The 13,992-nt window shown below is 42.3% G+C and overlaps 1 protein-coding gene across 1 annotated transcript in view; it reads right to left on the reverse strand.

Moving 5' to 3' along the window:
- The window catches only part of EEFSEC (eukaryotic elongation factor, selenocysteine-tRNA specific), a 295,418-nt gene that overhangs the window by 107,644 nt on the left and 173,782 nt on the right, over positions 1-13,992 (reverse strand). The gene's annotated exons all lie outside the window — the stretch shown is intronic.

The raw sequence follows: 13,992 nt of genomic DNA on the forward strand, positions 1-13,992 counted from the left end.
ATCAAGGTCGGTAAAGGAAAAATATAGACTGAACCTCAACAAAAAGTTGGTGTGGTGAAGGAGGAGGAGACTTGAGAGAAAAGGAAGATAGGACAGGGAACTGAGACATAAAAAGGTTAGTGACAGAGAATTCTGAAGAAATTGGCCAGCATTTAAAAAGGAGAGGCTGTCTGACATACAGGATAATGACATTCAGTGAGACAAACATGCAAGGGAGGATTGCCAAGAGTCAGGGAAAACAGAATAAAGTAGATATTGGGCTCAAAAGCAGAAACCTCAAGAATCAATGAATATGACATGAAATTTAAAAGAGAAGGAAATAGTAGTAGGAAAGGGACAAAACATTACAAAAGGGCTAAGAATGCCAGGGCTACCCCTGTTGGCTTGAAAGATGTGAGGAGCAAAAGAAGTATGGAGGGCTAAGCCAAGGAGCCTAAAATTTTGTAAGTTGCATATAAAGGAAATTCTACCAATTCTGGCATCTACTGTCACTGTCACTGCCACCTTAAAGAAGCAACATAGACCAAGAACCTTGTGGAGAGGAGGATGGTTAAAGCTAACCAGTCATTTACTTGGTTGCAGGCTTTAGATATTATATAGTCAATCAGATTTAATTCTGTTGCCATAAACGTATCAAAATTTCTCAGAACCCTGACATTATTCATATAGATAGATCTACCTTATCAGCTTTCAGCTCCTCACTAACTTCATTTCAACAGATTCTTTCACCTGCCTGAATAAGGCAAATTGCTACAATACAGTTTTTAAAAATTCACTTTTGCAAGGAGTATGTAATCGTGTTGATTTATTAAATGCAATGTCTTTAACCAGCCGTATTGAATTTTAATTTCAAGATTATTAACCCAGTGGGAGTCACCATGCCAAGTTTGGATTCATAATTAAGCAATCAGGTACAAGAGGCAGCAAGCTTGTTGCACAGTAAAAGATAAACGACCCTCCCTGGGGCACCGGCAAAGCATAAGGTGCAACCAAGTGAACCTAATCCCCAAGGAGTGAATATCTTCGGATGCTACTAACTCCCCCGAAGTCACTGCACCTCTGTATCATAACAAGAGTCTTACGAAGAGAAATAAGAAAATATTGCTTTCTTGAAGAGAAAGCAATATTTGGTAGGTTATTCTGGTAATCGAGAATAAGAAACCAAAATATAAAAAGGAATAAATATTTTATTTGGTTCATGCAGGTTGCACATTTTTATGCTTTTTCTTGCAATGATTCTGGAGGGTAAAAAAATGCAACTAATGTACATAAAATTTTGTTATTGGCAGTCATAAAACTGTCATAAGTCACTTTACCAAAGAATCTCTCTGAACTATTTCCTTACAGCATAGCCCTTCTACCTGTGTAAAAAAAGCCCTCCTGAATAATTCAGTTTTGCATAGTTTCCAGGAAGCCAAGAGAGAGAGGGCCCTCCTAACATCAGGAAGGCCATTCCATTGGGGGGGGAGGGGGTTGCCACAACAGAGAATGCACACAGAAATACAGAAACAGAGAGCTGGAGGGTACCCAAACTCTAGTCCAAACTCTGGCAAAATGCAGGAAATTTACAGCTCTCCCCCCCCACACTGATGCCAAGTAGGCCCCCTCTCCTGCTTTAAGGCCTGCCATGGACTGTGTTAAAGTTTCCTGCATTGCTGTTTTACTGCTACACAAAGATTGCCCTGCACGTGTGTGTTCTGGTACACGTGTCAGTTTCCTGTCTGCTGTTGATTACCTTGCTGCTGCAATAGACTGTGCAGTTCCCTGACTCCATGTTTGGTTAACTGCACAAAGGACTCTTTTCCTGGGCAGCCCTGCCTAGACCTATATCTGGACTTTCCAGTGTGTGTTTGGACTCTATTACAAGTATGCCCCATGCCTGCATTGCCATCTGCCACGGACCGTGCCTGTTCCCTGCTTTGGACTGTGTTTTACGTGCTGTTCCCCCTGCCTCCATGGAAGCCTGCCTCATCTGGGCCCAAGCCGCTGCTAGCAGCCGGGCGCCTGCTGAGGGAACCTCCAGCGAGCCTGGCTAGGCGCTCCCTGGTCAGTTCCCGCCTGGAGCCTCCCGCGGGTCGGTCCCTGAGCTTGCCCCCGCTACCGGGCAACCTGCTAATCAGCCCCTGCCATGCCCAGCCGGCAACCAGGTTCTTAGGCAGCCAGAAGACCCAGGGAAGAAGACTGCTTTGAGAAGCCATTTCGGTGAAGTGGGCACACCACGTCCGCAGCGAGAGTACCTCGCCCCGCTCTGCATATCTTAGGAGCCGCCCCGGAGAAGGAACTAAGTGCCGACCATCCCAAGCACTTAGAGAATGCATCTCAAAGAAACCTCCGCATTCCAGAGCTGATGACATCAGGGCAAACCCTGTCCGCTGGAACATCCATTCAGCCCACTCGGATTTCCCCCTCCCTCTTTTGTCCCCTCTTCCTGAGGTGTCACTTATCACAATCAGATTACCAAAGTGGCCCATCCAAGCCATTCAGTAACCCATTAGAACCTTTGTTTTAATCTGTGAGAACCACCAAGTACAGCACCAGCACCAGGGTACGTTTTGGGGTATTTAAGCTGGTCTCTCAGACCACATGGTGCTCAGGCCATTCCTATCCAGAACCCCTTGCTGTCTGTGGCTCAGACCATTCCTATCCAGAACCCCTTGCTGTCTGTCTGTGGATCCATTGCTGGCATTGGACCACCTCGCTGTTGTGTCTCTGCTCCGCTTCAGGATAAGTGAGTATTTCCCTTACCATCGTTGGGAACCTGCTAATGCGACAGTCTCTATATTTCTTACTCTGTATTTCCTAGTCCTTGTATGCTTTCTTGTGTGTATGTGCAAGTTCAGGCTTACGCCACACTATTAGTAAATACACGTGATTGAACCTATTTGTAGTCTGCCTCTTTGTCACTAGAGTGTCTGGAATTGGGACCTCCATAAACACAGGTTAGATCCGCGCTAATTTTAGTTACAGACTGCAAAGCTAATTTCCCCATTATAAAAAGCAGTTCTGATAACACCACCGCCCACACACACACTGACCTCTCCCCTCAATGCCCAGAGGAAGGCAAACAAAAACTTCACAATCCTTAGCCAATCTGGTTTGGAAGAAAATTCCTTCCTGACTCCAAAGTAACTATTGTATCTATTGTTATTTATCTGGTTTTAGTGTTTTAATGTGCCCTGACCTGGATAGGACAGGAGAGCCTGATCCTGTCAGATCTCAGAAGCTAAGCAGGGTCAACCTTCGTTAGTAATTAGATAGGAGACCTCCAACGAAGACCAGGGTTGCAGAAGCAGGCAATGGCAAACTACCTCTGTTAGTCTCTTGCCATGAAAATCCCACCAGGCGTCACTATAAGTCAACTTTGATTTGAGGGCCAGATTTCATTCATTCATTGTTTTAATGTACATTGTATTTGTACGATTTAACTGCTGCAATCTGCCCTGAGCCTGCTTGTGGGGAGGGCGGGCTACAAATGGAATAAATGAAATGAAATGAAATGGCAACCAGCATTACCCTGGACATATAAGAAAGGACCAGGAGAGCCTACCATTCACCTCTTCCTGCTTTCGCTCTCTCACGATCTGCCTGAATTCAAACTGAGTCAAACAATCAGCATTGTTTTCAGCTGGTCATCTAGCCTCTATTTTAAAACCTCCAAAGAAGGAGAGCCCACCATCTCTTGAGGAAGCCTGTTCCACTAAGGAACCACTGTAACAGTCAAGTCGTTTTTCCTAACGTTTAACTGAAAACTCTTTTGATTTAATAACCAATTGGTTCTGGTCTGACCTTCTTGGGCAACAGAAAATAACTCTGCTCCATCCTCAGTGTCAGACCTTCAAATACCTGGCTATCATATTATGCCTCAGTTATCTCCTCACCAAGTTAAAACATACCCAGCTCTGTCAACCTTTCCTCATTGGACATGGTCTCCAGACCCCTCACCATCTTTGTTGTCCTCCTTTGGACGCATTCCAAGCTTGTCAACATCCTTCTTAAACTGTGGTGCCTAAAACTGAACACAGTATTCCAAGTGAGATCTAACCAGAGCAGAGTAAAGAGATACCACCACTTCTTGCGATCTGGACACTGTACTTCTGTGGATGCAGCCCAAAATCACATTTACCTTTTAAGCTACTACATCACATAGCTGACTCATGTTCAATGTATGATCTACTAAGACCTCTAGATCCTTTTCACATGTACTGCTGCCAAGACAAGTCTCCCCCCATCCTATTGTTATACACTTGATTATCATACCTAAATGCAGAACTTTATATTTATCTTTGTTGAAATTAATTTTGTTCATACACAGGCAGTTGTTGATTTTGCCCATTTGCAAGGTGGCACCTGCAGAAGGCCTTGTTCAGATGAGATGCCATGGCGGAGCATAGAGAGAGAAGTGGCCCCTCAGATATAAGGGACCAAGGCCATGAAGGGCTTTGTACATGACAGTTAATACCTTCAATTGGGCCGGTAATTGATGGGTAGCCAGTGGAGTGACTGCAGAATAGGAGTAATATACATGCTCTGCCTAGCTCCTAATAACTGAGCTGCAGCATTCTGCACCAACTGGAGTCTCCAAGTTAGCTTCAAGGGAAGATGTACGTAGAATACATTACAGTAGTGTAGTCTCAATGTTACTATGGCATGGATTCAGGTGACCGGATCACTGTGTCAAAGTAGGGGACCATCTTCCAGGATAGACAGAGTTGGAAGAGAACATTTTTTGTAGCTGCAGTTGTTAGCAGTCAGACCCCCCTCTCCACGCTGATAGGGCAGTTTATGAATGTAATATCACAAACCCCTTCCTCATACATCATAAGTCCATGGTACTGCCTGGCCCAGAGCGAATGCCAGCTGGTTAGGAGGACTGGAAAGTTACCAGGACCTGAGTCAGAGGGGGGTGACTGACTGACTATCCCTCCACACCCCAGAGAGACACAGAAATAACAAAGCTTCCTGTGAAAACTCCCTGCATAATCTCATCAATGCCTTCCTTTGCTTCCCCTCACCCATTTACCCTAATCAAAGCTATTCAGCACACCTGATAGCCCTCTCTCCCAGTACCTACCAGGTCATCAAGCAATATTTTCATCTATATACCTCAGATAGGAACCACCAAACCTCTCCCCACTTCTTGTTCTACTTCTGGACAACCCATTAATTTGTTTTTGGAAGCAAGACGTCTGGTTTGCCCCAGGGTATGTTTTGCCCTATAACATGGCTTTCCTAGCAATGTACTCTGTATGTGTGTTCTAGATCTATACACCGAACCTCAAGTTTGAGACTTCTTCACCGTGAAATGCTAGTTGTTTTCACTGTTGCCTCTACAGATCCCTACTACCCTCAAGACTGGTAATTATTGCCCTTCCCGGATTCCTTTCTCTACTTTCCTCCCTGTTTCCCCTAGTTAGCCTTGTATGCATGTTGTGTGTGATTTGTATTTATTTTCTCTTTAATAAAAACCTCTTTCCAGTTGAACATCTGCTTGATTTATTTGAGAGTTCTCTAAGGAATAATCCCCATAGACATAGGTGGAGAATCCTAGTTACCCCCTCTTGCTGCCTTCTTGATGTTAATTCCCCCAACCAATTAAGGAGACTTCCTATTTGAGTAACAGATTAACTCATTTCTTTAGCAACAATGCAGTATAAGACCTAGGCTCCTATCTGAGTCTACAAGGGTCTACAAGGGATAATGAATCTGACAGACACTGTTTCAAAATCAAGCTTCGCAATGAAGTCACAAAATGAGTCAATGTATTTGTATTTAAGGACCAGTCCAAGTATCCCTCATAATTCTCCAGCAATCTGTTCACAAGAAGGCTACTAAGGATAAAGAGGTTAGCAGGAGAAGAGAAAGGTTGAGGAAAATATGAAAGGTGGCTGCATAATATTCTTAATCCTTCTCCCTCCACTACCACCCCACATCTATATGCTGCTTTTTGACCCATGATCTTCTAAGCAGTTGCCAGGTCCCAGGCCACAGCCATCATGCTCCAGGGTCCAATTTGACTGAAACCCCTTCTTTTGCCCGTAGATGGGAGTGGGGTAGGGACTGAGCACCATCCTATCTTATATACTAATAGCCAAGCGGCCTTGATCTGAGGATATTTAAATCCATAGACTGGAGCCATGAACCTACAAGATCAATCTTCCTATACAGTCAGTGGCTGTTGCTAGGCAACCAAGTAACCGTTAAGTCAGTAGAGAGCTGCTGTAGCACAACAGTTAAGTGGTTCAGCTGCAAAATAGCACTCTACTAGTTCAAATCCCACTACTACTATGAGCTCAGTAGGTGGCCTTGGTAAGCCACTTCTCTCAGCTGCAGCTCCCCAGCTGTATTGTGGGGATAATAATAACACTAACTTGTTCACCGATCTGGGTGGGGCATTAATCTGTCCAGAAGAGCAGTATATTAGCGCAGTTATTATTATTTATTTATTAGTATTTCAGGCTTGGTTTCTGTTAGTGAAAGGCAGGGGATGGGAGCAGGGCTCTTTTCAGGGCTGTTCAGGCCTTTAAGGGAGGACTCATTGGAACCAGTCCCAGAAACAACTACTGGGTGACTTGATACCACATGACTTGCATGACTCACCTAGGCCCAGTTGGAGACCCAGGTTCGCATCACCACTCTGCTTTAAAAGCTCATTGGGTGAATTTAATCCAGTCACATACTTTCAGTCTAACTGCCCTCTCAGCGTTGCTGTGAGGATAATATGAAGGCAAGAAGCATGATTTAAGCTGCTTTGGAAGGGAAGCAGGAAAGGGGGAGAGGCTACGGGGGCAGGGAAGGGAAAGAGGACATGGTATGAGAGGGGAACATGAGATGCCATTCGCAAGTCCTTGCAGGTCCCCACTTGTTCTACATGCTCTTCTCTAGCTCTACTTCCCTCTGAGCTGGGAGCCAGAGTTGAATTATCTTCCTCAGTTTCCATCCTCAAGACTTTTAAAGACTTAACTACGATTGGGACATGTTTCTTTCCCTCTAGCTAGAAACCCTAAGGAAGCATGGCCAAGTCCTTGAGGTATCAATAGTGCCTTTTGTGCAATCTCACCCGACAATCAAGGCCGGCAGTAAAATTATAATACAAAAATGCTCTGTTATTATAAAAATTACAAAAATTTATTTATTGAATTTTGAATGAGTTTAGATTTCACTTCTTGTATAAGTGTTAATTCATTTGCCCTCCGTGTGCGGTTTATACTGCTTATATAATTGATCTTCCTTGTGAGGGAGCCTCTTTGTTGTTAATAGTGGGAAAAGAGCAACTCTCTTCACATTGTTGTCCAACAGCAGTAAAATTAGAGTATCAGCAGCAAAAGAGCAGAACCTTTAAAAAGGACCATAACACATTTTGATTGCCCATACTGGTAGAATAATTGAACAATTGCTTGATTTAATTCACAATTTACCCTTCTCACTGAGACTCAAGGCAGATTATACAATTAAAAACAATGCAATATTATCAGTATAATATATACAATGGAACAATACAATAACATGGGATTACAAAATTAGTGACCAAACATAATCATTGGTCTACAGCATGCACTCAATATCAAAATAATATAAAACTGTATATAAAACTAATATAAAATTATGTCTGATCAAGATGGCTTCAATCCATGAAGGCGGGGGACACTGATGGGTTTTTAAAACTTACTTGATCTCAATTGTCTTCTGGTGTGGGACAACTACTGTGTTCATGCTGTCTTCAATTGTATACTGTCCCTTGCCTTCTTCTGAAATATTTTAATAAAGCTTATTATTTACTTCCGCCAAAAGTCATCTCTTATTACTGTGCCAGTAGTTTGGCTTCAGTCTCGATTCTCCCTTTAATCCCCTCTATATTTTCAGAACAACTACCACGTGAATCACTGTTGCTATTAGCAGGACAGCCTTTTTTGGCTTTCAGGTTCTTTCTTCCACTCTCCTCTTCTTTTTTCAGGTCATAAAATGTGAAGTTTAAAAAACCACTGCTGCAAAGACAACAACGGATGCATACTCGTCTTCTGAGGCAGCAGACAGGGGCCACGCAGTGAGGGCAGACTAATTTTATTAACTTCAGGGAAACTTCAAAAAGCTTAAGGGCTTTAATGTCAGACAGAGGCGACCCCAAAAGTCAGTTTAAGTGGTGCATAAACAAAGGATTAGGTCAAGAAAAAGCTGAAGGCTCCTTGCATTTCTTGTTTATATTGTCATATGACCTAGTGGGAGTGGAAGAGGGTTGCCTTTCTGACTTTAATCCTCCATGGTGTACAGTGGCGCTTCAGTTCACTGACCTACATTACAATAATATTTTTTTAAATTTATGGGAAGAGGTGCAGCATCAAACTTGCTTAAGGAGTTTTTTTAAAAGGAAAATGAAAACGGAGGGGGACGCAAATGTTTCTCACTAGTAAATCTCCTCTCTCTTGCTTAGGCTAGATCAGCAGCTTAGAAAGGGATTTCAAGTTCAAAGGGACTGTGTCTGTTGCTCTTGTTTTATGGCTTACACCAAAGGACACAATAGCACTGATTTTTTTTTAATGAAAAATCCCCTCCCCCTTGGATTTTCTGTTTGCAGGGGGAGAAAAACAAATAGTACTGTATTAATGTAGGTGAAGAGTCAGTCACTCTCCCTCTCCCTTACACACACAAACTTTAATACAGAGTACACAGTTTTAAAATCCTTTGATTTAAATATTATTTGCATTGCAGTATTATGTTTGCAATGCTGTAGCTACATTTTGTGTGGTGACATTCAGCACAAACTCATGGTTTAATTTCATTGGGGAAAAATGTTCTTAAACAGAAGCTCTTTTTCCTCCGAGACTCTAAAAGTCAATTCTAGTTTTAGAATAAAGCAAACAGCAGTCAGTCTGTTAGCTTCGGAAACACCTCATTGCTCACAAATGGAAGGTAAAAGGCACACACATATGCTTCCCCCCCAACATTCCTGAGCCAAAGGGAGGGTGAGCTAAATGAAAGGGAAAGAAAACTAGAAGAAGAAACCCTTTAAAGAACCCTTTCTAAACATTAAAGATCCTCATAGCGTAAGTCAGATCTATATTAAAGGGGCTTTCACGCAGAGTCTCTCTACACGAGACATCTTACACAAGAACACTCAAATGTAGGGAGACCCAATGTTAGCCGGGAAGCATAGTTTTATAAGACAGAGCCGAAAGCTCTGTCAATTTCACCTCCCCTTCCCAGAGGCAAAAATGAAATTAACAAACCCTCTGAGGAGGGATCTCCAGGGGCTCTGAGTAGAGAGGTGAAATTGACAGAGCCTTTGGCTCTGTCTTTTTAAACTATGATTCACGGCTAACATTGCATCTCCCTACATTTGAGAAGTTTCATGTAAGATGTCTCGTGTAGAGAGACTCTAAATGATGAGCCAAAGCAGGAATGGGTAGGGGGAGTAAAGGCTGCCAAACCAACAACCAAATTGGAATGGGTACTTTTCAGTTATAACTACAGCTGACTGACTACTAGAATGGGGCTATAATTGAAAACAGAAAGCTTTGGGTAGTACAGAACTGCACCTGGTTTTGCAACATCATACCACTGACTCCTTAATACTTCTTTAACAGAACAGGTTCTAAATTTGCAAGACAATCTGTAAATATAACACTGTAAACGGGTAATGAATTTTTACAATCTGTATTCCAACTATCAGGCAAAAGTAATTCAAACACTTTTTGATAGGGGGCAATTACTTTTCTTTTATTCTTATGTGATTTTCTTTTATTCTTATCTGTTTTCCTTTAGAACAATTGAAGAACTTCAAGATGGCTTACAATATAAATAAAATAATAAAATAGTAATCATAAAATGAGTAAAACAAAGTTTTAAAATGTTTTCTTGCATTATGTGCATTATGCTGTTTTATTGCATTCTTTTGTAAATTTGTATCCTTTTTTGTTTGCAGTTTGTATTTTGTTTGCACAGTTTTATTACACTTTTATTCTGTAATTCACCTTGAATCTCATCAAGAAAGGTGGACTATAAATGAAATAAATAAAATTACTTGCTGACATTGGGTTTACCCAATAAGAAAGTTTCATCTTGTACCATAATACAAAGTGGCCCAAATTGCTAAACAGAGTAGTTACTAGAGCTTCAAGAGGGGTCTAAGAAATTAATTTTGGATGACACCCAAATAATTCAGTTTTTCTGAGTTTCATAATTCCACACTACAGGCAATCTGGACTATGGATTTTCTGCTTAAGATTTTAACAAAGGATACAAAATTTGCACTTTTACAACTTACCCTGCACATATTTTAAAATGGTCTACACAGTTCGGAAGATGGTTGTTTTAAGCGCAACTAAACATGTTTCAAAGTAACTGTTTGGACTTGGAGGAAGTGAGGGGGGGAGTTCTTGCATACTTTGTGATGCAGACTAATCAAAATCTTACAAGTCATTGCAATAGCATATGACAACACCTGGAAAAGCAAATCAGGGAAGCTGATTGTAAGAGAGCTTTCCCACTGTCTATGCAAAATCAAATTGAGTATACAAAATCATTGTACAATGATTGTACCAAAAAACCCTAACTTTCATTTCTCAGTACCAATCTTATCAGTTCCCACCAAAGGTACTTAGAGCCAGTGACTGGGCAGACATTAACTTGTGAAGATGAAATTAAGAAGGGAGGAGGGAGGGGAGAAGAGGAGCTAAGTTTTGTTGTCTAGGTAACAGACATACCAAGTAAGGTAGACTAGCATGTCAGACTCCTCAAACAGAGTTGTGGCCTTTAAAATGTCCAGTCCATCAAGTCTTTGCCTTTAATGAACTGTCCTTATACATACCCTATCACTTTAATCACTACTACATATAGCCTGCCATTAGCAGAGATGCTATCAGCCGAGGAACATAGCGCAGAATTCAACATCTTGAAAAAAAATTATTTCTTTACAAAAATGTTTTTGTATATAAATCCAAAAAAATAAGTTTCAAATATATAGGGAAAGCCTAATGAAATCTGAAAATTCAGAAGGAAAGTTGAGCAGGACTGCCAGCATTAGGTAACAAAGCTATGCCTCTCCTCATGAGCCACAGAAACAGAATAAAATTATGCAAAATAAGCAAACGAGCAAATTTGCTTTTCAATACCAAAATTCCTTTTTGAGTTGAGATCCAATCAATGTGCACAAGTGCTGGAGCCTACCTGAAGAAAAAAAAGACATGATTCAAAAACTGTGATAGATATGCCACTTCTGAAAATAATTTTAGAAACTCTTCAAATTAAACTAGATGCAGAGAGCTCTGCCCCTATATCTACCCAGGGAATACAATTACAGGACCCAATGGCATCAACTACACTGTCTCTGGCTCTTACAGCTGCTCATCCTCCAATCTGATATATGCCCTCATGTGCCAACAATGTCCTTCTGCTCTGTACATTGGACAAACCAGCCAACCTCTACGCAAAAGAATAAATGGACACAAATCTGACATTAGAAATGGAAACGTCCAGAAACCAGTGGGAGAACACTTCAATCTACCAGGACATTCCATCAAAGACTTAAAGGTCACTGTAGTTCAACAGAAACCTTTCAAAAACAAAATCCAACGGGAGGCTGCTGAACTGGAATTCATATGCAAATTTGACTCTGTCAAGCTGGGACTGAATAGGGACTATGAATGGTTATCACATTACCACAGGTAACAGATTTCCTTTACAGAGGTGGGTTCTGGGGGAGCTCAGTGGTACCTGGCGTGGGCTTTCGGGAACCACAGATCTCTTTGTCAGATGCATCTGGCAGGGAGAGCTGTGGTTACCGAAGGCCCATACTGCATTGGAATTGGATGGTCTAGCTGTTTGGCTTCTACAAACTAACAGGGCAAACTCCTTTGAAGCCAACTGATACACACACCAAAAGGAGATGTTAACATATACTAGCAAAGGAATGTTTTGATTGCTCCCTCCCCCCCTAATTGCCTCTTCCCTCTCTTGCTCTTCTGTGTTTGACCAGTCTCTGTATCAGGCATCTGACGAAGAGAACTTGATTCTCGAAAGCTTATGCTAAAATAAAATTGGTTAGTCTTAAAGGTGCTACTGGACTCTTTTTGATTCAAATTAAACTGGAAGGCTGACAGAATAAAATGCGGGGCACAGTGAGCCCATGGACTAGAAGAAATCCACTTATCTCTATCTTCTCCATATAATGTGAGTACAGATCTGTGGACTCAGTGGTGCAAATGGATGATGTGGTCCACTACCCTGTGGAGTTCCTCAACATGCTCAAACCTCCTGGTTTCCAAGCTCACAAGCTTCTGCTCAAAATGGGGGCTCCAAAGTGGGGGGAAACCACTAATGAGGTCTACAAAGAGGTCCTTAGGTAGAAAAATAAAGTATTTATCACTTTATTTCTTGCACTACAATCTTTTCCTTTTAAAAATCTCTTCAATAAATGTTACATTTCAAAATTCACTTCATCAGTTTTAGGCATCAACATGCTTCACTTTATTCAAACACTTTTGTGAAGCTCAGGTACTATGCTATTATACTACAAAACCAACTCAACCCGCTCTGCCCCCCAAACCAAAAACGTTACTTACCCATAAATATTATAACTGGTTTTAAAGTAGTTAAATACCGTAGTAAAGCACGGGCATTAAGCTAGTCTGTATATAACAAGTGTCCTGACTGACCCATCAACGCCCAGCCCAAACCACTGGACCTAGAAATGTGAAATTTGGGCAGGATGTTCCTTTTCTTATGTAGAGGCTCATTAAGAAGGGATATTAAGAAATTCGCCCCCTAAGGGGGTAAAAAGGAGTAAAATGTGTTTTCACATAGGGATACAGCTTCCCTGTGTGGTTGGGAGGCTGCTCTTCCCCTTCCCTCCGCCAACTGCCAACTCAGCCACTCTGCCCTGAGGTCATTTGCATATGCGGCCTTGATTGGCCATCAGCCCAACATTCTAAACAGTATGCAGGACACATGCAGTACTCAGGACACAATCAATGACTCCCAGTCATTGAACGTGTCCTGAGGTAAAAATGCACCTCCCCTCTAGGGGCCTGGCTTTCCGGTGTGCTTGGCAGGCTGATGGGCAAAGCTGCGGAACTGTGTTCTGAGGTAAAAATTAGGTCAAGGAAACTGCAGACAGTTGAAGAAAGACAGTACAAGACGCCTGAAAAGGGATTTTATATAAAAGTCAGTATGGCGGCTGAGTTTTTAAATGTTCATGGGAAGATGGTGCACAACCTTTCTAGGGGTCATTTAAATGCAAACCTCTCACATGAACCTGCCAAAGGGCCCACCATACCACCCCTCCCTCAGTCCAACTCCACCTCACACCTCTTGCAGCCATCACCTCTTACTGCCCCCAAGAAGCCTCCTGGCAGACGTTGTGCAAGGTATACTGATGCTAAAAGGAGGAAGCAACTTAAAGATGTGGCAAAGAAATATGCACATTGTACTCTTGCAGTGCACTGAGCAGCAGTGGGCAAGTACCAGCAAGTCCTGAGTAGAGATGGGCACAAACAGCAATACAAACAAAAAAGCCACAAACACCCCAATCCGCTGTTTGTGAGCAAGCTGTTTGTGAGGCCCCATTCCCAACGAACATGTGTTCGTTCCAAGCCCACTTTGTGGCATTTGTCAGCCGTTCATAAAGCCAGATAGTCTGGCGCCTTTCAATCGATTCCCCTGGCAACATAGGCATGGACTGTCTGAACTCCATTTGAACTCCTTCTGGCTTTCCTTCTGGCTTGTAACCTCTCAAAGTAGCTTGGAGCAGACAGTCCAGTTTTTGCCACTGTGAAGAGAAAATGACGGGAAAGGGAAGGAACCATGGATCATGGCTTTCCCAGGGTCCAATCTCTCTAAAACTTGGGGGGTCTTCAGAGGAAAGTGAGGACTATGTCCCCTGCAACTTTGGTGGGTATTAGACATTGAGACGGTCAGTTTGTAACCTCTCAAAGTAGCTTCGAGCAGACAGTTCAGTTTTTGCCGCTGTGAAGGGAAAGTGACATTAAAGGGGAGACCCAT

The sequence above is a fragment of the Eublepharis macularius genome, chromosome 4 (assembly GCF_028583425.1).
Source record: "Eublepharis macularius isolate TG4126 chromosome 4, MPM_Emac_v1.0, whole genome shotgun sequence".
In the NCBI taxonomy this organism is placed as follows: Eukaryota; Metazoa; Chordata; class Lepidosauria; order Squamata; family Eublepharidae; genus Eublepharis; species Eublepharis macularius.